A 14,528-nucleotide genomic window follows, 5' to 3' on the forward strand; every position below is an offset into this window, starting at 1 on the left:
AAAAAATCAAAGAACTTTCAAAGGTACTATAAGTTAAAAAAAACACACACACATCCCTTGCTCAGAAAGTGTATTCATTTATTAAACCAGATCAGCTCTGCTATCAAAGCCCTGCAGCTAGGCCAAGGTCATCCCTTGTACCTGTCGAGTGCCATATGGGGAGAACTGAATGTTTTCCTGTGCATAAATGATAAATAATATCTGGGCCAAGGTATTATGATACCTTTCCTCCCCTTGGCTTTGTGTGCTTCCCTTTTCCATAGAAGCCCATCGGTTTTTACCTCGCTCTCTCCCCAGGCGGCTCCTAGCTCTAAAGGGTAGTAATAAATAAGATTGGGTCCCGGCTACACTGTTGGCAAGCAAAAAAGTCTTCTTGGACACAGTAGAACTAGACCTTACCAGTCTAGGTTGTTGATTAGAAAAGCATGCTGGGGGACACGTAAGCCTTAATGAAGTCTGAGTAGATTACATCTACCCCCTCCCCAAGGATCCGCATGACATAGAACTCAGCAGAAAACAGAATCAGTCTGGCACACTGGCTCCCCATGCGATCGTGCTGCTAGCCGCACGCTGATTTCTGCTCCCTTCAATGCTGGAAAATCGATCGGTTCATAATCCGTTCTGATATTTCCCCAGGCATGGGGGTGTCTATACTTACTTGGATTACCCCTTGTCTTTTCATTTTTAAAACACCCGCATGCACAGGCACACACGTGCGCACACACATTTTGTCCTTCCCCGGGCTTCAGAAAAGACACTCAGGCCTGACTTAGTTGCTGAGGATGCAGTGGTAACCCTTTCAGACAAGTCTGTGATCTCATAGGATGAATGATCTGATGTGGAAGTTAAATAAACCATTTCAGATAGGTACAGATGCTACAGTGGGAGGTGGAGTGCTACTTTAGAGTTCTTCAGGATTGTTGGCCAAAAAGACTTCGGTCTCTGGGCCATCCCTCTTTCTTTTTCTTTTTTTTTAAAATGTTTATTTATTTTTGAGGGAGACAGAGACAGAACGTGAGTGGGTTAGGGGCAAAGAGAGGGGGACACAGAATCCGAAGCAGGCTCCGGGCTCTGAGCCGTCAGCGCAGAGCCCGTCGCGGGGCTCGACCTCACGAGCCGTGAGATCGTGACCTGAGCCGAAGTTGGATGCTCAACCGACTGAGCCACCCAGGCACCCCTGGGCCATCCCTCTTTCTGATTCCCTTTCCATCTTACTCGCTGCTTCTTCTCAGTCTTGTGCAATGGTTTTCCTTCATCTTTCCAACCTCCAAACGTTAGAATGCCCCAAGAGCTCATCCTTGGACTTCTTTCTGGTCTCCATTCACCGCCCGGATCCCATCCAGTTCCTTGATTTTAAAGATTTTCTGTAGTTTATCCTTAAATGAGCAAAATATGTATAGGACACTAACATTTGTCTCAGAAATGGGTAGGGTAGAATACAAAGAGGTACGCGTGTTGTCAAGATTTTGTATTTTATCCTGCTTGCAGTCTAACAAGTTAGCTTGCCATAGTTTCGTGGATTCCGGTAGAAGATACACGAATCTTGTGTCTTGGTAGTTCCATTTCTCTTGACAGTTTGACTAACTTGTACCTCTGATGGCCTTTGTAGAGGGGATTGGATGACTCTGGAACAAGGTTGGAAAGAAGATTTCTGAATGCATCTCTTCTGATGCTATTTCAGACCGATTGAACAAACCGATAAACATCAAACTTAAAACAACTTTTTTTTTTTTAATTTTTTTTTTTCAACGTTTATTTATTTTTGGGACAGAGAGAGACAGAGCCTGAACGGGGGAGGGGCAGAGAGAGACGGAGACACAGAATCGGAAACAGGCTCCAGGCTCTGAGCCATCAGCCCAGAGCCCGACGCGGGGCTCGAACCCACGGACCGCGAGATCGTGACCTGGCCGAAGTCGGACGCTCAACCGACTGCGCCACCCAGGCGCCCCTTAAAACAACTTTTAAAACATGTTTTTGTGGTTTGACTTTGACACTTCTAATATCTGAAATTCAGGAGGGTCAAATGTCTCCAGACTTCATCCTCTCTTCAGGCCGTGCCCATCTTGGTTTCCTTTGGACTAGTTTTGCAACAACCTCCTATTTCCATCCTTTCATCCCTACAGGTAGGCGATTGTCTACATTGCAATCAGAGCGATCCTTTTTAAGTGTGGAAGGCCATGTCCCTGTAAAATCAAGGCACTTCTTGGCTCAAAACTCTGATCGCAAAGAAAAGACACAAGAATGTATTACTCACGGGAATAGTATTAATCAGGGTATTCGCATTTGAGCCAGGTTCCCAAGCTCCAATTCCTAAAGGGTAACGTGAAGAGGGTTACATGACAGGAAAGGAACCTTGAATTTAGGGAACCTCTATACTTCATAGCTGGCAGTAATCCTGCCCTAGGTTCCGAAGGAAGATCTATCTCTGTCTTCCAAGGCTATTAGCTCTTATAAACACCCTTGAAAAGACAGTCCAGAATAAAAGCCATCAGTGACTCTGTTCACAAGATGTGCAGAGCCTGCGAGAACCACGGAGAATTCTCTCCCAACAGGCATTTGTTTACATTTTTTAACAGAAGGATAAACAAAAACATTTTTTAAACTATTACCAAATGGGAAACAAAGGTAACAAGGGTGGGAGGGACAAAGGTTGAAGCTAGACTTCTCTGAATACAAAAATTAGAAAACACCATGAAATTTTCAAAACCCAATCCTGAAAACCCCAAAATTACATGAAACAAATGAACCAAATTGTCTACCAAGTTGGCAGAAAAACCACACAGAGAATAATTATTTCAAGTTACTTTTAAATACAGTAATTTGTCTGTATACTCCTAATGGGTTATACTCTAAAGGCAAAAGGAAATCCAAAAACATCTTAACTCCTTTCAGCAATCATGTTAATAATAGTGTTGGTGTTGGTATTCTGAGACAGTTTCATATAATATGCTGGTGAAATTGGGAACCAAAATTTTGGGTATGAGATAATAAATAGAGGCACAGGTTGAATACAGGTTGAAAGACGTTAAGTAAAACCCTGCAGTTCTGAATTTAAATTGGAAGTACTATGTATGAGCTCATAATGTATTTTATCTTTACAGAAAAAAAAATCTATTTCCAAGCTCTGACATTGAAGAGGCCTGGAAACAATGACCAATCCAGTAGCACTGAATGCCCATTTCACAGTAAAAAAGAACAGACGTCTTGAAGAAATGGGCAATTTCACTTCTGAGGTAGGAAATATACAAGAGATGCTTGGAATATCCTGTCATATCAGAAAGTGAGGAAGCTATCAAAGACTGCTGGGAAAGCATCAAAAGAAAGAATCAAAACAACTTACTAGAACTCCCACTTGCCAAATATATGAATAACCATAGGAGGTATAATCACATAGGATGGAAACATGGTAAGATACATTAAAAGAAAAACAAAGGGCGCCTGGGTGGCTCAGTTGGTTAAGCGTCTGACTTCTGCTCAGGTCATGATCTCGGGATTGGTGAGTTAGAGCCCCACGTTGGGCTGTCTGCTGTCAGCACAGAGCCTACTTCTCTGTCTCCCTCTCTCTCTCTCTGCCCCTCCCCTGCTCATTCCCTCTCTCTCTCTCTCTCTCTGTCTCTCTCAAAATAAATAAATAAACATTTAAAAAATAACCAGCCCAAAGGAAACAATGATGGGCATAAATCAGGGTGGGAGCGGAGAAGGTAATAAGGAGACAAGTGATTCTGGATACATTTCAAGAGAAGGGCCAATCCCAAGAATCCCAAGCAGGCTCCACGCTGTCCGTGCAGAGCCCAATGCAGAACTCGATCTCAGAACCATGAGATCATGACCTGAGCCAAAATCAAGAGTCGGAGGCTTAACCAACCCAGGTGCCCCATCCTTTGGGCTAGTTTTTTTTTTTTAATTTTTTTAAATGTTTATTTATTTTTGAAGGAAAGAGAGATAGAGCGTGAGCAGGGGAGAGGCAGAGAGAGAGGGAGACACAGAATCTGAAATGGGCTCCAGGCTCTGAGCTGTCAGTGCAGAGCCGGACGCAGGACTCGAATTCACAAACCGTGAGATCATGATCTGAGCTGAAGTCTGTCGCTTAACCGACTGAGCCACCCAGGTGCCCCTGAGCTAGTTTTTCAACAGTCTCCTATTTCTATCCTTGCACTCCTACAGGTAATTGTCTACACTGCAGCCAAAGTGATCCTTGCAAAGTGTGTAAGAGCATGTCCCTGCAAGATTAAGGCACTTCCTTGCTCGCAACTTTCCAGGGCTGCCTGGGTGGCTCAGTCAGTTGAGCATCTCACTCTTGATTTCGGCTCAGGTCACGATCCCATGGCATGTGGGATCGAGCCCCAAGTCGGGCTCCAAGCTGACAGCTGCTTGAGATTCTCTCTCCCTCTCTCTCTGCCCCACTCTCTATGTCTCAAAAATAAATAAATAAACATTAAAAAAAAAACCCACAACTTTTCCAATCACAGCCTGTCTTACTCAGAGTAGTACGCAAAACCTGTTCCACATTTGCAAATAAAGAGGTAACACCAGAAGAATTAAAACAGTAAAAAAAAAAAAAAAACCAAGTAGATAAACAAGGTGCAACTTGATCTGGTCACTTCCAAGGACTGATGATTGCTGGAGGATAGAAAGCCGGTCATCTCTTTCCCCTCAGGACACCTCTGAAGGATGATTCTAGCTCTACAGAGCCCCAGAGGGTTGCCTGAGGTCTTTAATGGGCCTCATGTTAGCTCATCTTCTTCCTCTGCCCATGCCTACTTGCTCACCCAACCTCTCACAGGTTATTGATGGCAAGGGCTCTCTTAATGAACAGTCTGCCTTCTAACCTTCATTCGAGAGACTGCCTGGCATGGTAGCCACCTCCCCTCCATCAGTACCTCCGATAAACACCATTATGACAGTGTCCTTGCAAAAATCCCTCCATGGACCCCCACTTGTTCCAGGAAACAGCAAGCCGTAGAAAGGTCTTTTGCCCTTAACATCGAGCAATTCTTCCTCTTTTGAAACAGTCCCAGACGGCTCTAACCTGGGACCACCAAACATACCTGAGGATCTATTAGAAAGTCTCCCCGCTTCCCCAAATCCCACCATAATAGAACACTTTCCAATCAGAGACCGTCTCGGCATTTCCTCTTTTCATTCTATAAAACACACCGACCCTCCCCCCCCCCCCCCCCCCCCCCCGCGTAAGTCAGGCTGAAACGGAAATGACAGCAGATGGGTTCCCCTGCCGAAAGTCTGTGAATGGGGAGCCGATGTTAATTTCACCTCGGGCTTAGCTTCGCCTTTGATACATCTCAGCCAGCTTCCCGGGCAACCCAACCTGGGCTGATTCATCTACTTATTTGCAATTTCTCTCACACTAGTCCCTGCGAGTAGGGGCGTTGTGGTGTCTCCTAAGTTTTTCAGCCAGCTAGAGCCACCCAGCTCCTCAAGCTTCTCACTAACCAGTATGCTGGATGAATGAACGAAATGACGTTTAAGCTGACGCCCAAATAAACAAGGAAACAGCCGGACCTTGTGGAAGAGCATTTGGGGGTTAGGAACAGCAAGTAAGATTCCAGAAAGAGCACTTTCCTTCCTGTTTCGGTCCCAGCTCTTTGCAACTGTAACCTAGTATTAGGGACAGTTAAAATTTTTTATTTGTGCGTTTTTCCCCCCATTGCTTCCTCTCTCCCATTCCAGGATCTCTTGATTTAAAAAAAAATTTTTGTTTAATGTTTACTTACTTATTTTGAGAGAGAGTGCGAGAGCCAGCGAGTGCACATGCGCCCATGCAAGTGGGGGGGGGGGGGGCAGAGAGAGAGAGAGGGAGAGAGAGACTCCCAAGCAGGCTCCACACTCAACGCCAAGCTGGACTCAGGGCTCAGTCTTATGATCTTGAGACCATGACCTGAACCGAAATCAAGAGTCAGCTTGTGGTAGGGTCCCCTCCCTAAAGAGAGAAAACAAAACAAAAACAAAAACAAAAAAACCCCTCAAGGCAACCTGGCTATATGTGTAGGTGACAACATCCCTCACGACCTTGTAACGTGAGACCACTTAATCAGGCTGCCTGTTTGTGTGTGTTACCATATATGGGAGACAAAGAAATAGAAAATATGTAAAAAAAAAACCTACGCCACGTGGCGTTAGGGGCTCAGTTCCTCCGTACGAACCCAACTGAGCCGCGCGGGCACAAATAAAGTTGCTTCCCCGAAAGAAAAGCCTCGGGGCACGACTCTCCGTGCGAGAATCCTGTTTTAAGGGGCCCATCCGACCGAGCCACCCAGGAGCCCAGGATCACCTGATTTTTATACATTTAGCCAGGAGTAAAGAGACCAACACCTACTGATGAGACCTTCTCAAACCTAAGTCAACGCCCTCCGATTATTTATACTTTTATGCTGGGAGGACGTGGCAGTTGGTATGAACTTGACTTCAGGGAGTTTAGTATCTGTTAGGAGTCTGTTTCACAACGACCCCAGGGAAGAGACCAGCATCTCTCTGGAGCTCTGGGGCTACAGTGCTGTAGCAATGAGAGCAGAGGGGAGAGACTCAGATCAGAATCATCTGGGGATGATTCTGCATACATCCTTGATTTCTGCGTATGTGTTCCGGACGGTGCTCCTCCCCTCCATTTGCACACATTCCACGGACAGCCTGCTTTTTTTTTTTAAAATACTTTTTATGTCTTTTATTGAAGTGCAATTTGCACATGGTTATGTAAAAACTGATGAAGGGTAAACCTCACTAAAATGGAATTTGGAGGCCAGAAGGGGGAACTCTTGTGCCCTGCCACTTGTGGTCAATTGCAGACCCCAACGTGAAGAGAGCACCTTGTATTCTCAGCAGGAATAAGCCTATACTTTTCGACCCCAGCAGGAGGAAAGAAGAATTTCTCCTTGCCCAGCAACAGCCCAGCCAATGGGAGACTGCCACAACTCAGCCAATGAAAAGCCACCCTGGTTTACTCCAGTGGACTTTTTGTTTATAACAGCCCTTCCCAACTGCCCCTTCTAGAAAAGAGGTTTCCTCTCCTTTGTTCTCCCAACTTGCTAATGGCTTTGCCATAGCTTACGCTTCCCTAATTGTAATTCTCTAGTCCTGGATAAATCCATTTTTCCTGGTAGAATGGACAGTTATATTTTTCAAGGTTAGCAATTAAAACGTCAAATGCTCTGGAACGGCTTCTGTCACCCTTCCCCTGGTGCTCCACTGTTACTAATTCCGCATTTGACTCTTTGATTATCTTTTGAAGTTTGTCTCCGTATCTCTAAATATCTCCTTATACCACTACTTCTTTATGTATCATTTTAAGACATGGTCCGTCCACTAACCAGCGTGACAGTTGAGAATTTAGCTCACATTCACACACACACACATACACACACACACACCACCCTCGCATCTTCCTTTCAAATGTGGTTAGAACATATTTTTAGTACCTTCATTCGTTTTGGTTTTTCTTTCCTTTCCATGTTGCAAGCTCTTTTCAAAATATTTATTTATTTATTTATTGATATTTTTTTAGAGAGAGAGAGTGAGAGCACGGGAGAGCGGCAGAGGGAGACAGAGAGAATCTTACACCAGCCCCAGACTCCGTGTGGAGCCCGCCTAGGGGCTCGATCCTACAACCGCGGGCTGGTGACCAGAGCCGAAATCAAGAGTCGGGAGCTGAACCAACTCAGCCACCCAGGCGCCCCTGCAAGCTCTTTTCAAATATCTGGTAAAGGGACGCCTGGGTGGCTCAAGTTGGTTAAGAGACTTGGGCTCAGGTCATGATCTCATGGCTTTCGAGTTCGAGCCCCGCATCGGGCTCTGTGCTGACAGCTCGGAGCCTGGAGCCTGCTTCGGATTCTGTGTCTCCCTCTCTCCCTGCCCCTCCCCTGCTCACACTCCGTCTCTTTCTCTCTCAAAAGTAAATAAACATTAAAAGATAGATAATTAATTAAATGTCTGGTAATTTTGTGATCACACGGAAGAGTAAGGCACTAGAAAAACGGATTAAGGACTATGTGTACTTGGATAGGTCTTGTTGACTGGCTGAGTTTCATCCACTTATAGTGAAAACACTATTGTCTAGGGGACCCTTACACGCTAGAAGTCATCTTCCTGGCACTTGGGAGCCAATGCTGCTCCTGCCCTCACCTGCCCTGCTTCTCCCCAGACCATTTCTTTTTTTTTTTTTAACGTTTATTTATTTTTTGAGACAGAGAGAGACAGAGCATGAACGGGGGAGGGTCAGAGAGAGGGAGACACAGAATCTGAAACAGGCTCCAGGCTCTGAGCTGTCGGCACAGAGCCCGACGCGGGGCTCGAACTCACGGACCGTGAGATCATGACCTGAGCCGAAGTCGGCCGCTTAACCAACTGAGCCACCCAGGCGCCCCCCCAGACCATTTCTTAAATAGATTTGGAACGCAACCCGCCAATTTTTCATGTCTCATTGAATTATTATCATTGCCGTTGTTATTGTCGTTCCTTTTGCTTAGATACTAAGCAGCTGCCTGGCTGCTGGGCGTCCCGCATGCAGGTGTGAGGGGGGTGGGGAGCCAACACTTCCTGTTTCCACTTCCGCTCTGACCTTGTGTCTCCCCAGCTCTCCAGGCAGGGCTCCATCCTTGGCTGTAGCCCGCCGCTGCATGTATTCTAAGCTAGGAGGCCCTTCAAGTTGCTTTCCTCTCCCTGACACTTACTGGAATCCCCCAGGAACAGATATTCCCTCACCCCTACCACACATGACTGGCTGCTCCTGGTCTCTCTGTTACTGGCTAATGTATTTTTTTATTTTACGCTTTTATTATCGTCTTACCGTGGTCTCGGGAGGGATAGGCAATAAACAGTCTGCTCTGTTGAACAGAAGGTTCACAACCTACTTTAACGTCAGCCTGCCTGCCTATTGAAAGTGCTCATGGGGCGCCTGGGTGGCTCAGTGGGTTAAGCATCTGACTCGTGATTTCAGCTCAGGTCATGATGTCACAGTCCGTGGCTTTGAGCCCCACGTCAGGCTCTAGGCTGATGGTGTGGACCCTACTTGGAATTCTCTCTCCCTCTCTCTCTCTCTCCCTCTCTCTCTGCTCTTTCTCCCCACCCCCATGCACACGTGCTCTCTCTCTTGAAGTAAAAAAAAAAATAACTTAAAAAAAAAAAAGCTATGAACGTGCTCACAAGGTGATCCTAATAAGCCCCTCCCTGGCACTCCCTTGGAGGCTCACCCTTGATGTGAACCCAGTCTGCGCCTCCCACCCCTAGGTTTCCCCAGTTCAATGAAAGGTACCCACACCCTCCTAGCTCGCCATAAAGCTGGGTTTCCTCCAATTCCTTTTTTATCCTCAATCCCCACATCCAATCGACCAGCAAGCTCTGTCATTTCTACCATGTAAAAGCACCTGATGAGCAAAAGGGGAAAATCATAAGCCAAATTGACTAAGGCTAATTTTTATCTTAAACCTAATTAGAAGAAAACAACACACGACAAGAATAGCACACCCAGACCAGGAGCGGTTAATTCCAGGAACCTGAGGATCATTCAACATTAGGAAATTCACTAAAACAACTCATTACATTAAGAGGTCAAACCAGTAAAATTTTATCATTTTCTTCATAAATGCGAAAAGGCATCTAATAAAATTTGACATGTATTCTTGTTTTAAAAATCTCTTTTTAGGGGCGCCTGGGTGGCTCAGTCGGTTAAGCGTCCGACTTCGGCTCAGGTCACGATCTCGCGGTCTGCGAGTTCGAGCCCCGCGTCGGGCTCTGGGCTGATGGCTCAGAGCCTGGAGCCTGCTTCCGATTCTGTGTCTCCCTCTCTCTCTGCCCCTCCCCCGTTCATGCTGTGTCTCTCTCTGTCTCAAAAATAAATAAATGTTAAAAAAAAAATTAAAAAAAAAAAAAAAAGATAGAAAGTGAGGACGAAACAGCATGATATGAACATACCACACCCAAAGATGAAAAGGTTCTAGAGATGATGGTGGTGATGGTTGCCCAGCAGTGTGAATGCACTTAATGCCACAGACCCTTAAAAATGGCCAAAATTTTATGTTATGTATATTTTGCCACTGTACATTTTTTAAATACACATATTTTTTGTAAGTTTTTTAAGTCCAGTGTAGTTAACATACAGCATCATGTTGGCGTCAGGGGTACAATACAGTGATTCAACAATTCCGTACGTTACTCGATACTCATCAATCATAAGTGAACTCTTAATCAGCTTTACCCATTTCACCCATGCCCCCCCCTCCTCCCCTCTGTCTGGTATCTGTCTGTTTCTTCTTTTTAGTTAAGAGTCCGTTTTTTGGTTTGTCTCCTTTTTGTCTTTGTTTTGTTTCTTAAATCCCACATAGGAGTGAAATCATATGGTATTTGTCTTTCCCTGACTGGCTTATTCTGCTTAGCACGATACTCTGTAGCTCCATCCATGTCGCTGCAAATGGCAAGCTTTCATTCTTTTTGATGGCTGGATAATATTCCTATACATATACCACATCTTCTCTATGCATCCATCAATTGACAGATGCTTGTGAAGTTTCCATAATTTGGGATTATAAATAATGCTGCTATAAATACAGGGCGCATGAAATCGTGTTTTTGTATTTTTCGGTTAAATGTCTGGTCGTGCGATCACTGGATCGTAGAGCAGTTCTATTTCGTTTTAATTTTTTTAACGTTTTTTATTCATTTTTGAAACAGAGAGACAGAGCACATGTGAGGGAGGGGCAGAGTGAGAAGGAGACACAGAATCCGAAGCAGGCTCCAGGCTGCGAGCTGTCAGCACAGAGTCCGATGCAGGGCTCAAACTCACAAACCACAAGATCATGACCTGAGCTGAAGTTGGACACTTAACTGACTGAGCCACCCAGGCACCCCTGAGTAGTTCTATTTTTAACTTTTAGGGGGACCGCCATACTGTTTTCCACAGTGGCTGCGACAGTTTGCATTCCAACAGTGCAGGAGGGTTCCTTTTTCTCCGCATCCTTGCCAATACTTGCTGTTTCTTGTATTTTTGATTTTAGCCATTCTGACAGGTGTGAGATGATATCTCATTGTAGTTTTCATTTACATTTCCCTGATGATAAGTGATGTTGAGCATCTTTTCATATGTCTGTTGGACATCTATGCTTATTCTTTGGAGAAATGCCTGTTCATGTCTGCTGCCCATTTTCTAATTGGATTATTCGTTTTTTGGGCATATGAGTTGTGTATATTTTTTCCCCTTGGCAATTGTTTATTATAAAGGTGAACACTGATCGGTAGGATTTCTGGTATGAGCACCAGGACCACCAAACTTTTTGGATTCACAGTTCCAGAGATCAGCTACCAGCAGGGTCTGGTCGTACTGGATGAGGATGTCTTTGATCTCTTTCTTGGAAGCCTCATCCACATATTTCTGATAATAGGCCACCAGGGCTTTGGAGATGGACTAGCAGATAGCGTAAATCTGGGCCTCGTGACCATCACCCTTCACTTGGACTTGGATGTTCACCCCAGCAAATCTCTCCTTGCCTAGAAGCAGAAAAGCTTCCAGGAGCCTGTATTGCAGTGTGTGTGACTGGATCATCCCCAGGGGCCAACCCGTTCACCTTGATGAGGCCGTTGCCCTATTTGCAGTGCACCACGGCTCTGGCCATCTTTTTGCATCTGAATACCTGCATGGACTGCAGAGGACCCTTGGACTGCATGGCTACAAACATAGACAAGAGCTCCTCACCAAATAGCGCCACAACCAGAAAAGGACTATATTTTGTATACTAACACGTTATCAGTATGTCATTTGCAAATATCCTCCCCCGATCTGTAGGTTGTCTTTTAGTTTTGTTGATTGTTTCCTTTGCTATGCAGATGCTTCTTATTTTGATGTAGTCCCGATGGTATATTTTTGCTTTTGATTCCCTTGCCTCAGAAGATATATTTAGAAAAAAGTCACTCCATCCGATGTTGGAGAAATTACTGCCGGTGCTCCCTTCTAGGAGTTTTATATTTTGGGGTCTCACATTTAGGTCTTTAACCCATTTTGAATTTATTTTTGTGTATGGTGTAAGAAAGTGGTCCAGTTTCATTCTTTTGCCTGTTGCTGTCTAGTTCTCCCAACACCATTTGTTGAAGAGGATGTCTTTTTCCCATTGGATATTCTTTCCTGCTTTGTCAAAGATTAGTTGACCATATAATGTTTTTTAATGTTTATTTTTGAGAGAGAGACAGAGCATGAGCAGGGGAGGGGCAGAGGAAGAGGGAGACAGAATCTGAAGCAGGGTCCAGGCTCTGAGCTGTCAGCACAGAGCCCAACGCGGGGCTCAAACTCATGAACCGCGGGATCATGACCTGAGCCGAAGTTGGATGCTTAACTGACTGAGCCACCCAGGCACCCCAAAGTTGACCATACAAACATGGGTTTATTTCTGGGTTTTCTATTTTATTCCATTGATCTACGTGCCTATATTAGTGCCGGTACCATACTCTTTTGATTACTACATCTATGTAGTATAACTTGATATCTGGAAATGGGATACCTCCACCTTTGCTTTGCTTTTTCAAGATTGCTTGGGCTATTCAGAGTCTTCTGTGGTTCCATATAAATTTTAGGGTTGTTGGTTCTAGTTTTGCAGAAAATGTTGGTATTTTGACAGGGATTGCATTAAATCTGTAGCTTTCTTCGGGTAGTAAGGACATTTTAACGATATTTGTTCTTCCAACCTATGAGCGTGGAATATCTTTCCACTTGTTTGTGTTACCTTCGATATCTTCCATTAATGTTTTCAGAAACAGGACTTTCACCTCCTTAGTTAAGTGTTTTCCTAGGTATTTTATTGTATTTGGTGCAATTGCAAATAGGATCCCATTCTTAATTTATTTTTCTGTTGCTTCATTATTTGCATATAAAAATGCCATGGGTTTATGCATATCGATTTTATATCTGGCAACCTTACTAAATAAATTTATCAGTTCTAGTAGTTTTTTTGGTGGAGTCTTTAGGCTTCTCTCTAGATAGTATTATGTTCTCTACAAGTAGTGAAAGTATTACTTCTTCCTTACCGATTTGGATGCCTTTTATTCCTTCGTCTTGTCAGATTGCTGTGGCTAGGACTTCCAGTACTATGCTAAACAGTAAGGATGAGAGTGGACATTCCCGTCTTATTCCTGACCTTTGGGGAAGCATTCTCAGTTTTTCACCATTGAGTATGATGTTAGCTGTGGGTTTTGCACCTATGGCCTTTGATATATTGAGTTGTGTTCCTTCTAATCCTACGTTGGTGAGGGTTTTTATCATGAATGCATGTTGTACTTTGTCAGATGCTTTTTCTGCACCTATTGAAATGATCATATGTTTTTTATCCCTTATTTTATTGATATGATGTAACACCCTGATTGACTTGTGAATATTGAACCACCCTTGCACCCCAGGGGTAAATCCCACTTGATCACGGTGAATAATGTTTTTAATGTATCCTTGCATTGTTTGCTAATTTTTTGTTGGGGATCATCGCATCTATGTTCAACAGGCATAATGGCCTGTAGTTCTCTTTTTTTGTAGTGTCCTTATCTGGTTTTAGATTCAGGGTAATGCTGGCCTCATAGAATGAATTTGGAAGTTTTTCTTCCTCTTCTGTTTTTTGGAGAAGTTTGAGAATAATAGGTATTAACTCTTCTTTAAATGTTTGGTAGAATTCATCTGTGAAGCTGTCTGGCCCCGGACTTTTGTTTGATAAGAGTTTTTGATTACTGATTCCATTTTATTGCTGGTAATAAGTCTATTCTATTTCTTCCTGATTTGATTTTGGGAGGTTATATGTTTCCAGGAATTTATCCATTTCTTCTAGGTTGTCTAATTTGTTGGCGTATAATTTTTCATACTGTTCTCTTACAATCTTTTGTATTTCTGTGTTGGCAGTTGGTATTATCCCCTTTCATTTCTGATTTTATTTATTTGAGCCCTCTCTCTTTCTCTTTTTGATGAGTCTAGATAAAAGTTTATTGATTTTGTTGATCTTTTCAAAGAACCAACTCCTGGTTTCACTGATCTGTTCTAGTGTTTTTTTAGTTTCTATTTTGTTTATTTTTGCTCTGACCTCATTAATCATAATATGATATTACTAAAAATATAATATATAATACAATAACAAAATATATTAATAACGTTAATCTTATTAATGCAATTATTGATCTTGTTATTAATAAGACTATTGATCTTGTTATTAATAAGATTACTAATCTTATTTCTTTCCTTTTACTGGTTTTAGGTTTTGTTTGTTGTTCATTTTTTAGTGTCTTTAGATGTAGTTAGGTTGTTTAGTTTTTGGATTTTTCTTGCTTCTTGAGGTAGGCCTGTATTGTATAAACTTCCCTCTTAGAACAGTTTTTGCTGTATCTCGAAGATTTTGGACCATTGTGTTTTCATTTTCATTTGTCTCCATGTATTTTTTTATTTTGTCTTTGCTTTCTCAATTGACCCATTCATTGTTTAGCAGCATATTATTTAACCTCCATATTTATGTGCTTTCCAGATTTTTTCTTGAGGTTGATTTCTAGTTTCATAGCATTGTAGT

General features: G+C 43.4%; 1 pseudogene; it reads right to left on the reverse strand.

Annotated features, from left to right (window-relative positions):
• Positions 1-1,292: 1,292 nt before the first annotated feature.
• LOC122477051 lies at positions 1,293-11,681 on the reverse strand (annotated as a pseudogene).
• Between the last annotated feature and the right edge of the window lie 2,847 nt (positions 11,682-14,528).

This window comes from Prionailurus bengalensis, chromosome X, assembly GCF_016509475.1.
Source record: "Prionailurus bengalensis isolate Pbe53 chromosome X, Fcat_Pben_1.1_paternal_pri, whole genome shotgun sequence".
In the NCBI taxonomy this organism is placed as follows: domain Eukaryota; kingdom Metazoa; phylum Chordata; class Mammalia; order Carnivora; family Felidae; genus Prionailurus; species Prionailurus bengalensis.